A 15,014-nucleotide genomic window follows, 5' to 3' on the forward strand; every position below is an offset into this window, starting at 1 on the left:
ATGAAGGTCCCCTGTGCAGCGTTTGTTGCTCTGTAAATGTGAGTCACCGCCGTGTTGTCGGAGTAAAAGACGAGCTCTGCTGCGCTGGAGAGAAATCCACAGCAGACGACAAGACGGGCCCGACGCGCCTCCTGGTTCACCTTGACTGAGAAGCCGTCGCAGCTCGTCATCCCGTGCAGTCCGGGACGGGATGAGTCATGCGGGAGGCGACGCTACCTGACACACTCTCACACACTCTCACACACTCCTGCATTCGGCCTCAGACAGACTGTGGATGCAGATATCCACCGCCTGCGGACGGTCGTCCCGTCAGGTTGTCTCTCAACATTGCCTCTGAGTCCTTCACCCTCCCTCCGATCGCGACACACTGATCGGAAAATAATGATGCACACACACACAGATCAGCACAAAGAAAAATGAAGAGGACGAGGCGCATATTTGGTCCTAACAAAGCACTGCACTGTGTGAGAAATCCTCCGTTTGGACAGAAGGAGAATGCAAAGCAGGCTTTACAGAGACGGTGGAAGTCTGGGCCGTTGACTCATCTCCTGGAGGGAGAGCGGAGAAGTAAATGCTCACAGGCAAAACACAATCTCCTCTGAACAATAGTGAAAAACCCACCTCCACTAAAACTGGAATTGCATTAAAATCAGGGAAAAAAAAAAATGCTCTGAAGAATGCAAAAACAGAGGCGAGGCGGCTAAGTCAGGCACACCTCCTGCTTCGGGAATATACAGCAAAATCGGATTTGAACAACAGGCAAAAAGGGAAAGAAGTGTGAGATTTGCCTGCAGCCGACAGCCTCAGGGGAGAAACGGGAGATTTAGAAACATCCCTCAACCTGTGGGCTCACGCTGAGCTCCTGTCAGAGAGGCAGAGAGAGGAAGCGATGGCGCGATTGTTTAGCAGCTGCCTCAGATGAACCTCCACCGCTCCAGCACTGTCGCCATTCCCAATTCCTTCTTCTCATCATCATGCATTAGTTGCAGCAGTGGAATTAGGAAAATAATTCAGGTTTTATTTTTGTCCTGTTCAACTCCCGATGACGCAGTATGAAAATGAGATTGCTTTGAGGATTATCCCGCAGAATGGAATAAGCTGGATGAGTCAGGTAACTAGACGGCTGAAGATGGATGGCATTGGAGCGGCAACAGCGCGGCTGCCGAGCCGAGCATACGGGACATGTAATCAGATTTTACAAAATGAAAAAAATGCATTGATATGGAGATACAGCTGCAGAGTCTCATATTTGACCATAAATTCCAGAGCAAATATGAATACATGCATCTTCAGTTTGGCCGTGTGGGCACGTGGAGGCTGGAAAGATGTTTTCCTGTTCAAATCAACAATTATTCAAACATGAAACACGGATTTTAGCTGACTGGAGATACAGAGGATGGGGTTTTTTTTACCTTCTGTTTGAAAAATGACGTGCTGTTCTCCTTAAAATGGAGTGAAACAGAATCTAATCCTTTACGGATTGAACAGAGATAAGAGAGAGACTCTCTTTATTTCATCTCATATAATTTAGTGGAGCATTTCTTTAAGTCTCAACCATGACTGTGGTGAAACCTGATGGGTCACTAGTGGGCGCCTGTCGGTTTCATGAATCCTTTACTACGGCTGTGAGGCCTAACCCTAACCCTAGGAGTGTGAACCGAAACAGTGGAAGAGTTTTTGAAAGGTTACATTTTCACCCGTTTACACAGAAATGGAGCCTTTTCAAAAAAGCTGTTTACTTTTCCTCATTTCCATGGAGACTGACTTGGGAGTATTTTCACAAAGTGCCACTTTGGGAGTCGTTTTGTTTCATTCTCAATGGCTCCAAGCACCACTGTCATGTAAACAGACACCAGAAACACAACATTCTCGTATAAAACAGGAACTAAAGCATCTTGTCTGAGAGAAAAGTTTTCAATCAACCTCACCTGTTCTTGTTTTGGTGGCGATTAAAAGGAGTTAACCCACTGACATGAAGGTAAAATGGTCTTTCACAGATCTGATCATTTTTCACTTAAATTGCTGGTGATTGAAAATCAACCACCTGGCACATTTACAGACATGTTAGACATTAGAAATTAATACAAAGTAATATTTAATTTCAGCATCTGTGCTCCTGCTCACCATCCCAATGCAAACTGTGTCAGAGCGTTGCTTTTCTACCAACATTAACATTCTTAAAGATGAATACAGACCACTTAGGACTGATTTTCCTGAAGATAATAGCTTGTCGTGTTTACTGCGGCATGTTAAACACTCTGCGAGGGATGATTTCTCTCTACGTTGTGTTTCCATGCTGTAGTTTTGTGAAGTTGAGTGTTCATCTCTATCAGTCTGGCTCCACAGGCTTTGTTTAGCCTGGACCTCATGTACGATACGGATATCTGGCCTCCATTCATTTGTAGTTTACATATTTAGTGATGTGGCATGACATCAATTTGCACTGCTATTTTCCCATTTCCCACCCTCTCTGCAGTTTTATTATTTATTTGTCGCAGGCTGTATATTACATGTCCGCGTGTCAATGTCAGTAAATGTGAGGAACAGATTGCGTTAAATTGTTGGCATGCAACCGCAGTCTTCCTCAAATGGAATACAGAAGCAACTGATTTGACTGATCAGCAACAGCAGAGCCAGAGAGAAAGCAGCAATCAGGGAGAAATGCACCTGCTGGGACCAGTCTGGAATAGGAAATGGCTGGGATTGAGCCATGCATGCTTCAAACCCAATCCAGCACATTTCCTTTGCCAACAAGAAGTGTTTTCCTTTTTACAAAAAAATAATGAGCTTCTGGCAAAACTTCATGACTGATGCCCTTTATGTGTTTTCTAATAAAATAATTCATCAAACAAACCTTGTGTGATGTTAGAAGACCGACACGTTGATCTTTACGACCAGAACATGAAAACTGTATTTTTATGTTCACTAAAAATCAACACTGGTCCCAGAAATAATAGATTAGATTCGGATCCTCTTCAAAATGAAATCGGCTCTCCTTGAGTTCAAGGTCAGCCGGTCAACAGTGTTTCACACACATCCTCATTACTATGAGACCGCTTGTTGAAAAATTAAAAATACAGAAGGATTGTGTCTCTCAACTTTTTCTGCTTTGTCTAAATCAAACCTTATTTCTATGTTTTCTTGTTCTAGGACAGCACATTATTACCTTATCTAATATGGGACTTAAAAGGAGTTTGTTGCAGCCCAGATTCAAGCAGAACAAGCTGTGGCGTTGTTTGCAATGCGAAGCCGCCTATTTATAACCGTATTCATTCCTTTGTGATAAAAGAAAGCTGCTGTGGCTCTCATGTTGACGAGAAGCACCAGCCGCCTTCCACTGCGACAAAAACAACAACAGACCTGCTTCGCACCACGTCGGACACATTATATGGCGCTTTAACAGCCCCCATGTTGTTTTTCCTTTTTTTTTTCCCAGTGGCCTTGCTTTGTTTTCCGGTTGTCAGATCCCTCTGTGTGCAGGTTTCTTCCGCAGCTGCAGTAATGATCCCGACAGCCAGAGGAGAAGCTGCTGCTTCACTTACGTTCTGAACAGTAATTACGGCAACGCTATTACAAGCAATTCCACAAAGCTCAGCTGAGTTTATGATGTGCTCTGATTTAAAAAGCATCTGAAATGTATCAGACAGCGCAGTGTGTGTGCAGAGGAAAAAACAACCCTAACAATGCATAAAACACGGAGCTAAGACCCGGATCAGATCACACATTTTGTTAAAGCCGCTAAAAGCCAGTGGAGATTGTTGCCGTCTTGTTATTCCTTCAAAAAGTGACACTTACAGAAAAACGAACGGTGCAGCAGAGAGGAAATGAGATGGAGCCGAATCTCCACAGCAGAATTAAATGTCAAACCACTGTTCTATTAAGCTTATTTATGTGAAGCAGACAGGCTGGACACAGGTAATCTCCTATTTGAATTCCCCTCATGAGGTTAAAAAATACTGTGAAACACCAATAAACAGACGGTCAATCTGCTGCAGAAACACAGGTAAGTAAGAACTGTCTGGAGGCGTCTTGTGCTGGGACCATTCGGAGGATCAGCTTAATTTTCAGGTGGATGGAAAACGTGACTCTTTAATTTCAGTTTGTGATCAGTCCACAGTGTGTTTCAGGGCTGAAATCATCTGACTTCTAGGTTAAAGCCGAGAATAAATGATGCATGTTATGGAGCTACAAATCAATACTGAGCAAATATTCCAATCTGTGAGCAGCTTCAGGTGTATCCCATGTGCCTCCTCTGCTCCGGGGATGAAAAGCTGCAATCATCCACGTGTTGGAGGTAATATTCAGCCTGATTATCAACAGCTCCCACGCCTCTCGTCTGAGTTTCCTTGGACCTCTATTTAGTTGCCATCGTAAAAACTGCAACTTGTCACTAATTAAGCAGTTATTACAAGAGATGAGATGGGAGAGATATGCGATATGAGACATGAGAGAAAGGAAGAAATGAACATTAGAAATGCGACATAATGAAACAGAGATGAAGATGATGGATTAACGTTGTGCAAAAAGCTGCTCCAGGGTCCAAATATGTCTCCGATTTTCAGACGGGCTCCTCTGAAGGTCACCAGTTGGCAGGCTGAATATTACTTGTCCATGAAATACCTTGTAACTGGGCTGAAGTGTTGAATTAGGCGAGGTGAGACACAAACACAAAACGTGCGTCTCAAACCCTGCTGGGCTCGGCCTGGGAGCGGACTCTAAATGTCAGGCGGTGGAATTGAAACTCGTCTCTATTACAAAATCCATAAGCTCAAAATACCAAAGTCCAGGAGATCACAGGAGCGTTGGATTCTAGAGAGACTGAACCAGGAACGCCGAAGAGGCCAGATATAAACCACAGCCGCCAGGTGAAGACAACCACCCAACAGCGCAATTCATCTCCAGAGCGCCGAGTCTGAAACTAAATCTTCATCCTGTCCAAAGTGGAGAAGCTCTGAGACAACGGACACAGCATGCGCTGCTCCTCTCACTGGCAGTCATCACTGACTCCACCAAAGATCCACAGATAACGGAGCGGTTATGACAGCAAGATGGGAGCCTCACGATAAATGTGTGTGTCGTCCTTGAATACAGATGCAATTCACATCCAGAGGCCGTTTATTACTGCAGCCCAGGCAGGAGCGGCCAACGCCACGCACGCTCGTCCAGGCTCGGTCGGTCGCTTCCCCTCCTCGTTCAAACTCGCGTCAGTAAATAACAAATCCGGATTAACATGCAGCAAATTTGTCAGCAGCTCACATCAATGAAACAATGCAGCGGTTCGTTTGCCACTTTCCTGGCAAAGAGGGAGATGATTTATTTGCTTTGTGCACAAAATTGTGTTGCTTTTAATTAAAAATGACAGAAGAAGGTTTCCCACTTGTCACTGTGGGGAACAAACAGAACGGATGGATCAAACATGTAGAAAAAGGACAATAACACTCAGTCAAACACGGAGGAAGAGACACTCTTTCAGCCCGTCTCTACTTGGAATCACATTCAGATTCAGCAGCGTTTCATCCTCCAGCAGGGTGTGAGGGAACATTAAATACAGACCCAGAAGCAGCATTTAAGAGAAGTGATTCCGTTCTTGAGTTTTTTTCCCCAATCCGAGTCGAGTCATTTTGGTTCCTAAATCTCTGGAGAGGGTGTGAAGTGTTTCCCCCCCGATGTTTTGCCGCTGTAAGAGAAGAGCGATATGAAAGGCCCGCAGACGGCGGTGAGGCCGGACGGTGAGTGAGTGTGAAGAGCAGAGGGGTCTGCTGGGTGGTCACGGCCTCTCCTCTCGGCCGTCATTACCCACTACAGAACCAGAGCCGGCTCTCTATCAGCTTCAGCCGTGTGCGATTATTGATTTAACCCCCGACACGGCGCCCACTGAAATACTCATTGTACCGGGAATCTCTTTATTTTTTTTTCCACTCATAAGGCTTAAATCATCCTAATACATTATTTTTGCGATGAGGAATCTGTAGTAGAAAGAGTAAAAGTAACGAAAAAGCATTTTTTTGAGCGTGACTTAACTGCAGAGATTCAGACATAACGTTCAGCTTGGTAGAAGCAGGGCTGAATTTTTAAATGTGATTATTAATACTCTAGAGAAGAAGTTATTTGCAGTAAGATAAAAGAAACATATGGAAAAAAGGAGGGGTTTTTTTAATGGACAAAATGGAGTGGAATGGAGTTTATACTGTGAATGAGGGAAAAAGAGGAAGTGAACTTCACAGCATGTCAGAAAAGACCGAAACACTTCATTAAACCAAACACAGCCCTGACGCTCCAACAGAAATATGGTAAACAATTCGTCAGCCTGACACGCCGAGGCTCGTGTGACCTGCTGCAGCAGCAGCGATTCGTGAGGATGATACACCACAAAGAGCAGCTTCTCCGTCGTACGCTGTGATATAGAAACAAACAGCCAATAAGAGATGTCAGCTGGCTCCCGGGAGCTGAGCTGACCTTGTTTCTGTCAGTCACACACACATGGTTTGGACGGGTAGGTTTAACCTGATGAAACATCCGCACAGCTTTTCCTCTTTTATTCCAGCTGATGACGCCGACGTGACGCCATCAGCTAAACTCATCCAACACAGTGCTGAGAAGACGGCAATATCCAGACACCCACGCATTGCTGAGTGAAGGCAGCGTCAGACTGAGGGAATAAATCATGACGTTCTCTGCCTCTGGATGGAAAACCTCCACGGTTTTGTCTTGTTGAAAGAAAAACTTCCTGTGCCGAGTCCAGCTTCAAATCTCTTCCTCTTAATCTGTTTCATTCAAAAGCTTCTGATTTGTGGATGAAGTTGAAACTTCTCTGCTACGGGTGGAAAATGAACAGCGCCCGTGGAGATGGAGCGGTCACAGAGCCAAACCAGATCTTTACTGGAAATCTCTTTTCGATGTCGATCTGTCCGTGACGACACTTCTGTTTTCATCAGCTCTGCAGGCCAGCTCCAGGAGTGTGAGTGTGTGTGTGTGTGTGTGTGTGTGCTGGAGGCAGCTGTGCACATGTCAGAAGAGCCGATCTACAGATAAGACAGCATGAAACCAGCCGGCAAACAGCTGTGCTGCCTCCACACAGCCTGGGCTGACAGCGACGGAGCAACACTCACTTTTCATCAGAAACAAAACCAAATGAGGACGTCACCGGTCTGAATATCTGATCTTATATTTTACAGAGAGAGGCACAGCGGTGTCATTTGGTATCACTGATAAGGGGAAAACCGTGCAGAGCTTGAAGTTATGTTTGAATTCATTACAATGTAAAGTCTGTTGTAGAAGAAACCGCTCTCATAGTGTAAATATAGACTCCAACACAACAACGTCCCACCAGGGATCAATACAGAATATCTGGATTGACAAAGGATGTAAAATGTAAATCATGGTGTCAGTAGAGAGTAACTCTAACCGAGCTCTTTGTCACTGCTAAAACTTTCTAAAATATGAGAGTAATGGTGGATAAAAATAAAAAAATAGACTAATAAGAGGATGTTCAGAAAATGACTCAAAAACACAAGAAATATGCAGCTTTAAAACGATCACAGTTACATCCTGCACAGTCTGTAAAACATCCAGAATGATGAGAGGTTCTGGAGTTTCGGTGCCGTGGGTTGGAGGCTAACTAACACGACCATAAAGTTTTCTCTCAGATCGTGTAAAGACATTGCACAGTTACAAGCCAGACACTGTCTCTGTTTTTCTTGCTCCAGACAAGTTTGTGAAGATATTTCTGACCACAACGCCTGTAAAAAAAAAACTGTCCCCACTGTTATATAACAGTTTCTTAACAGAATAAAAACATGAATTTCAAATATTCTGTTCTTCTATATAGTTTTTGCTTTACGGTGTCCAAGTTTAAGAGCTTAAATGAAAGTAAAATATCATTTAATACATGTAAAATCTGTCAAAAAAATTATGTTTCCAAATTATATCCACTTCAAATAAAGTCAGTCAGTCAACAGCTGCAGTTAGATGATGATCTGTGTGTGTGTGTGTGTGCGTGTGTGTGTGTGTGTGTGAGAGCCAGAGACAGGAGCCGACGCTGGGCGTCCGTCCTAATGAGGACAGAGGAAAACACTCCGGTTTTAACTCCTCGCCGTTTCATACCGCTGTCACAATACAAAATAACACTAATCTCAGAGCAAACTGACCACACAGCATCCCAGCATGTCTGAGAGCATCGAAAACGTTCCCTCCAGTTCAAATGCAGCTATACATCCACTGCGTATCATCAGTACAGCATGTTCTCCCTGTGCCTGCAGCGCTTCTCTTCCTCCATCAAGATAAAGACATGCTGTTCGACTGTGAGTGTGTGTGACTCTCACTCTGCCTGTGAGGGAAACACGACCCGTCCCCGGTGTCTTTTCCCCTCAGAGTCAAATGGAAAAGATTTCGGCACAAAGTGGTTTTGGATGACAGAAGAATGGCTGGAAAACTGTGATTTGATGATCCGATGCCGCTAACAGAAAACTCAGCCGTCTATCTAAAGGCTGTCAAAGATTTTCTGAGGTCCGGTGGCAAAACAAGACTCCGAATCAATGACTGCTGCTGCTGTGAAAAAAAACTGTTACACATCCAGTCCGTCCTATTAATGCCGTTTCTTCTAATCAGTAGAAGAAATGGCGGAACACTTCACAGTAAACTGGCTGAATACCTCAGTAACAAACCAAACACTGAACACAGAACAAAAGGATTAAAGACTGAACAGGTGTCGCGCTCACTGCATTAAATATGGTGTTAAATGTAGACAAAGTCTTGTCCTTGTATTTCCCCCTGTGCTCCACCACCTCTAAATCACTGATGGCAGAAGTAAACAGAACCAAGCAGAGCAGTTTTAGGAGGTTAAGACTCTTAAAAGTCACCGCCGTGCCGCTGATGGAGAACAGCCACAGCAGGCTGTAGCCTCACCGTCTGGCTCTGCTTCCCATTTAGGGAGAGACCAAGCGTGTGTTTATCTTCAGGAAAGTATGCAGGACACAGCTTCACCTTCCCTGAGCTCAGGGAATAAAGTGACACGGCAACCACAAGAAAAATAAATAAATAAATAACCCTCTTTCTCCTCTCCTGTCTCGTCTTGTTTCCTTTTTCTCTTTGGCTACATTAAACTTGCTTTGTTGTATTTCATCTTCCGCTGGCGCTCCTTCTCAAGAAACGTCTTTGTAGATGGGCCCAGCAGCCATGCTTTCATGCTACTTGAAGGGATAATCCAGGGTTTGCACAACATAATACCTCAAAAATACTGGCCTGCCACAAAGCCCGACGCCGGGCATCGGTGCAAAGTGGCAAAGTGAGATGTGATTTGTTTGTATCAACAGAAGAAGCCAGCAAATAATCCAATTAGAAGATAGATAGAAAACATCCGAAGATAAAAGAGGAGGCCAGAAAACTCGATCAAATAGATCTGAATGTGAGGGAGGACGCCTGCTGTTCACACGAGCAACATCCTTCAACAGAAACAGTTTCTACTGGAAACTCCGCATCAGAGCGACGGAGCAGAGTGGCAGCTGGGACCAGTCGCATCCATCCATCATCACACTGATGCTTCAGAGGAAGGAAGCAAGTCCCTTCGTCGTCACAGACGTTCATGGGAATGAATGTTTTCTTACATATTTATTCATAAAAAGGAAAGCCTGATTTGTTGAATTTAATAAAATCACAGTCATTGACTGGATTCACTGTCAAAATTGTCTACTGTTTGGTTAAATGACCAGTGTGGAGGAATTGGAAATGCCGCAGCACACAGCTCTGACCTTCAATCATCTGAAGGTTATTTCCAAAGCAAAACTAATGGAACTTTATCGACTGCAATCTTAACCAGTACAGCTGAGAGAGAGAATACATGAATAACCCTAAAACCACACAGAGCTCAAACTAACTGCTTCACTGTAACTTTGGTAACTGTAAATAATTTAATTATTAATCCACCTTTATATTTACAGATTCCACCACTTTAGTACATTTTTTGAGACCGACGCATCCCACTTCTTTTTTTTTTTAATAATTAATAATCATCTTTGATGATCACTGCTTATCAAAGACAGAAACATGGTGGAGCACATCCACCGACAAAGCTTTTAGTTTGAGGCTCAGAATGAAAACTACGAAATGCATTAATTTCAGAAAACAGAATTCAGATTTTTGCATATTTCATAGTGATTTTAAAAGCAAGATCAATTTCAATCGATTTAAACATTTTGTGGGGAAAAAGGAATGATTTCTAACTAATTTCAAAAGTATGTATTTTCGACTCAAAAAAAGTGAAAAAAGCTTTAGTTTTCAATCAGGATTTAAAACTCCAGTAGCTCTGTACTCCTTTCACAACAAGGTTTCAAAGCATCCAAAATGTTTGTTCAGTTTTCTTTTTTTTTTTCTTACTGACATTTGTACTTAGTTTTAGTAGAATTTTTTTTTTTTAAGCGCGCAGAGCGTTCTTCTGTCAGATCACATCTCCGTCTCCTCACAGCATATATAATGTGTAGGAGTCGTGGCTGATAACGGTCCGCCACGTGTCTCCAGTTTGTGATTAAATTCCGATTCCTCGTCCAGCAGAGCGGGGCGGCGTTACAGATAAACTGGCAGGTAATCTGGAGCAGATTTATCTTATTTTTTTCCAATACCACACTGCTGGATGTACAAGTGCCTACATTTCATTGAATTTGCATGCTAAATCAACACATTTCCTGCTGTTGCAATCAATCGACGGCAGCGAACGAAACACGGCGGCCCGTAACGTGGCGTTCCAGCCTCTGCCGCCGCCGCCGCCGCCTCCCTCCACGCTTGGAGGAGATGATTCCTGGCTCAGAGTGGAACCTGGAGCCGCAGCGAGCGAAGTGATGAGACACATCTGTTCACGTACAACACAGACACATGTTATCTTCTCCCTCCAGCGATTCCTTCGCAGTGATAGCCGCCTCGACGCCGGTCGCACAAAATGCAGGGAGAGTAATGCACGGCCCTGCCTCCGCCACAGCTGTGGGGGGAATAAATATTTAATGTGTTCCACAACCGGGTGCTGCTAAAGTGGCTTTTTTTTTTCCCTTTTGGAAGGAGGAAGCAAAGACAGTGATTGGAAATGGATAAATAAATGTGAACGTGAATGACAGAGCACAATGACAAAACCTATACAAGTCCACACAGAGCCTTTCTCACACTGAGATCGTCTTATATACGCTATTAAAAGAAAGAAGAAATGGACACTTCAGATGTCCTTCAGTCTGTTCCCCGCTGAGTCATTTCATTATTGAACAGAAGAAAAGATATATTTAGGGTTTGTGCAAAAAAAAAAAAAAAAAAGGAACAAATTATAACACTGAAACTTAATTGACGAGTATCTCCAGCGTCAGTCTCTTGAAGAGGGTAATTGAGGGGAGAAGGACGCTCTTCATCGCTTGATGAACTCCTGGGTGAAGGTGATCAGTCCGACATGTTTTCAAGTGCGTCTATTTCCAGACGGCCTAATATCTGGATAAATACTGAGGGTGGCTCCAGCCGACGAGAGGATAACGAGAAGGAGCGACCGCACGTCTGCAACGCACACACTTGTTCTGGCATCACACTCGCTCCTGGAGTGAGATCTCACCCGTTACAACCATCACCCCACAGCGGCAGCCGCAGGAACGCCATAAAGCTCCTCTTTATTATGTGATATATTCATTCCAGCTCTATCTGTGATCTCTGGACTTCAAATAAAAAAAGACTAACGAACCTTTTTCATTGTCGGGACTTTACTACCTGCTGTCTGGAGCCCTTCAGAACTGGAACAGGCCATCCGCTCTGACTTAAAACTAATGAGATAAATATTACATTTACTCAGAAAGTAATGCTGCATGTAGCTCAACTGACAAAATTTAGAATATAATCAGACTGTTATTGCTTTAAATCACCCCTATCCTTGCTGGTGTTTACTACCTGCGCAGCCAGACGAGCCAGACAGCAGGTACCAGGCTTTTTTTCACTGCTGTTATAAATAGGACAATGTGCTTTAAAGCTGCAATTAAATTTGCATGAGCTGTTGCTGCTGTTGAGGCGATTCTGTCGCTGTAACAACACGGTTGTGAGTGTTAATCCCACCGTAGCAGGAACCTAATGACTGCCGTGGTTTCTGTTCAGTCTCTAAATGAGGGAAAATTCATTCATGAGCAACGATGGAAAAATACAACATCCTTGGAGAAATATGTGATGAAGCGAGCTCGCTACAGCAAAAAAACGAGAAAAAAAAAACAATGTTGGAGGTCGACCTTCACATAGTTGAGGAAATCCCAAAGCAGAAAACCAAACAAGCAGCGAAGAGCTCATGAATTCCTCTAATGAATGTGATCTTTTAGCTGGATTGGATAAATAAATAAATAGAAATGGGAACTATGATTTCAAATTGTGTGTTTTTTTTTTTTCAGGGTGCAAAAGGGGAAATGAAACGGTTCAAAGTCAGAATGAGAGTAAACTCAGACTTCTGTACTGATAAGTTATGTTCTGAAAGAATTTAAAGCATTTAACAGCTTATTTACAGTCTTTTCTCTGTCCTTCTGCAAAACGAGCCTCTGGTTTCTATTCTGGATGCAGGAATCAATGGAGAAGCAACTCTGGTCAACATGCTGAGAGTCTCTCAGACTTTTCATACAGAATGTGTTCAGAGAAGGAAGAGATGCCTTTTCTTTATTTAAATGTATATGTTTCTGGTGTCCAGTGCATCAGATCTCTTCGGCTTTCAGCTTCCTCCTCAGCACACATTGTTATTCATAGTTTCTCCATAATCCTGTTAAGCTCTTCAGACGAGTTTCGGCTCCGCCTGAATAAAGTCCAACGTCACTGCCAGATGCCGAAAAGTCAATTTCTTGTTTTTCTTGCAAAATCACAGACTTAAACTCTCTTTGGCCTATTTTCCCCCAAAATGATAATGGCGACCTCGACATGCTGATTTGTTCTGAGTCTTGTTGAGGGTTTTTTAATCCTCTGTCCATGCAGATAAGGCTGTATTCATGCTATTAAGCTACATTTATTCTAGTTTTCTGGGGCCTTTTGAGTGATTACTGACTGGCTTGTGGTTTTACTCACTTCCTACAAATCGCAGGAGCAAAAAATATGAATAGTTAGGTCAAATTTAAGAGGCTAATTTATCATTAAGACGTTTTTCACAGACATGAGTCGCAAAGTGTTTCACAGAGTCAACAATATGATTGAAAAAATAATCTACTCTTTAATCATGTTCTCGGGAAAAAAATGTGAATATATAATGTTGCTAGTTTAATTTTTCTGACCTCTTTTTATTTTATATTCTTTTACTCTCTATTAAATTATTTACTGTTTAGTTTTATTTTATTTTAATTGTGGTTGTTTTTACATCGTAAACTTGTTAAAAGCTCCTTCATAAAAACAGACATTATCATTCAACACCATGAAATATAAAACAATAAATATGAAGGAAACAGATCAGGCATACAATCTTTGGACTCTCTCCTCATTGGGGAAATAGTTGCTGTTGTTTTTTTTAACCTTGGGAGCCTGTCTGTGAGTTTGCATGTTCTCCCTGTGCATGGGTTTTCTCTCACAGTCCAAAAAAATGCATTAAAGGCTCCTTGGTGACTTTAAACTGCCTGCAGGAGTCAGTCACACTCGTCTGGATGTCTATGTCACTGTTTGGAACTGATGGATGTTATATGACAAATGTTGACTTCAATCAATGCAGCTGGCTTTTAAAAGAGTGAAGCAGACTGATTGGTTTAGACTCAAATTGCTGCAAACCCTCAGTCAGCATAGAGCTGCATTGAAAACACGATAAAGACGTTAAATTATTGGTATTACACTTCAGGTGATCTCTGAGAGGAAGCGTGTTAAAGAAACGGCGGACACAGAAAACTAGAGAGTGGGAGAAAGTTAGGACATTAAAATGCAACACTCACCTCGGGCATCAAAGAACTCCTCATCAGAGCTGTCAACGGATTCCTGCGCGATGTTCTGCAGACACCAGTGAGTGCCACTGTGCTTTCGTGAGCCTGTGAATCACAGGAAGACAAAAAAACAACCAGATATCAGACTCTCCAGTGACAGGCAGGGTCGTGCCATCAATCACATAAACCAGAGGGCAAAGGGTGCATATTTAGATTTCTTTTTTTTTTACTACCTTTCATTCAAATTGTTTTGCTAGCTGAATGATTGCTCTTAAAATCTTTATTTAGAAGACGGTGTGAATGTCTGAGGGTGCGGATAAATGGCCTGTCAAGTGTCGCAGCAGGTGAGGAGACTCAAATGGACTTTTCCCTGTGAGTGGTGTCACGGCACACCTGAATGCCTCGGCGAGAAAGCCAGCCTGTGTTTTTATGACCTCCTGATACAAGAGCGGGGATGAAAAGGGATTTAGAACACTTTCCATTTGTTCACAATATTCAATCTCAAGTACGCAGATAAAGAAAGAAAACCCGCTGAAAACACTCGGGAATCGCAAATGAATTCAGATCGAGAATAACAGTCTGCTCACAAAAACATAAAGTCATTTCTACTGAGGCTTCTGTTAATAAACTCAACAAAGCAATAATTGGAGGCATTTTAATTCAGCTCAACAGAACTGGATCAAAGTTCAAATGTTGTTCCTTTGAACTCATTAGAAGGTTTTCCCTTTTTCTCTTTTCCATCTCTGGAAAGACAGAATGACTAGAAGCCGTGTCTGTGTCACCATGAAGCTGAGTCAACATGAAGCTGAGTGTCAACATGAAGCTGTGTCACCATGAAGCTGAGTCAACATGAAGCTGAGTGTCAACATGAAGCTGAATCAACATGAAGCTGAGTGTCAACATGAAGCTGAGTCAACATGAAGCTGAGTGTCAACATGAAGCTGAGTCAACATGAAGCTGAGTGTCAACATGAAGCTGAGTGTCAACATGAAGCTGAATCAACATGAAGCTGAGTGTCAACATGAAGCTGAATCAACATGAAGCTGAGTGTCAACATGAAGCTGAGTCAACATGAAGCTGAGTCAACATGAAGCTGAGTGTCAACATGAAGCTGAGTGTCAACATGAAGCTTTG

At 42.9% G+C, this 15,014-nt stretch overlaps 1 protein-coding gene across 2 annotated transcripts in view; it reads right to left on the minus strand.

Annotated features, from left to right (window-relative positions):
* Positions 1-15,014, minus strand: part of pitpnm3 (PITPNM family member 3) — a 90,596-nt gene that overhangs the window by 51,846 nt on the left and 23,736 nt on the right. For both annotated transcript variants that reach the window (XM_030109036.1, XM_030109035.1), the window contains exon 2: positions 13,893-13,985. The gene's annotated coding sequence lies outside the window, so the exon portion shown is untranslated. The remainder of the gene's footprint in view (positions 1-13,892; positions 13,986-15,014) is intronic.

The sequence above is a fragment of the Salarias fasciatus genome, chromosome 14, assembly GCF_902148845.1.
Source record: "Salarias fasciatus chromosome 14, fSalaFa1.1, whole genome shotgun sequence".
Lineage (NCBI taxonomy): Eukaryota > Metazoa > Chordata > Actinopteri > Blenniiformes > Blenniidae > Salarias > Salarias fasciatus.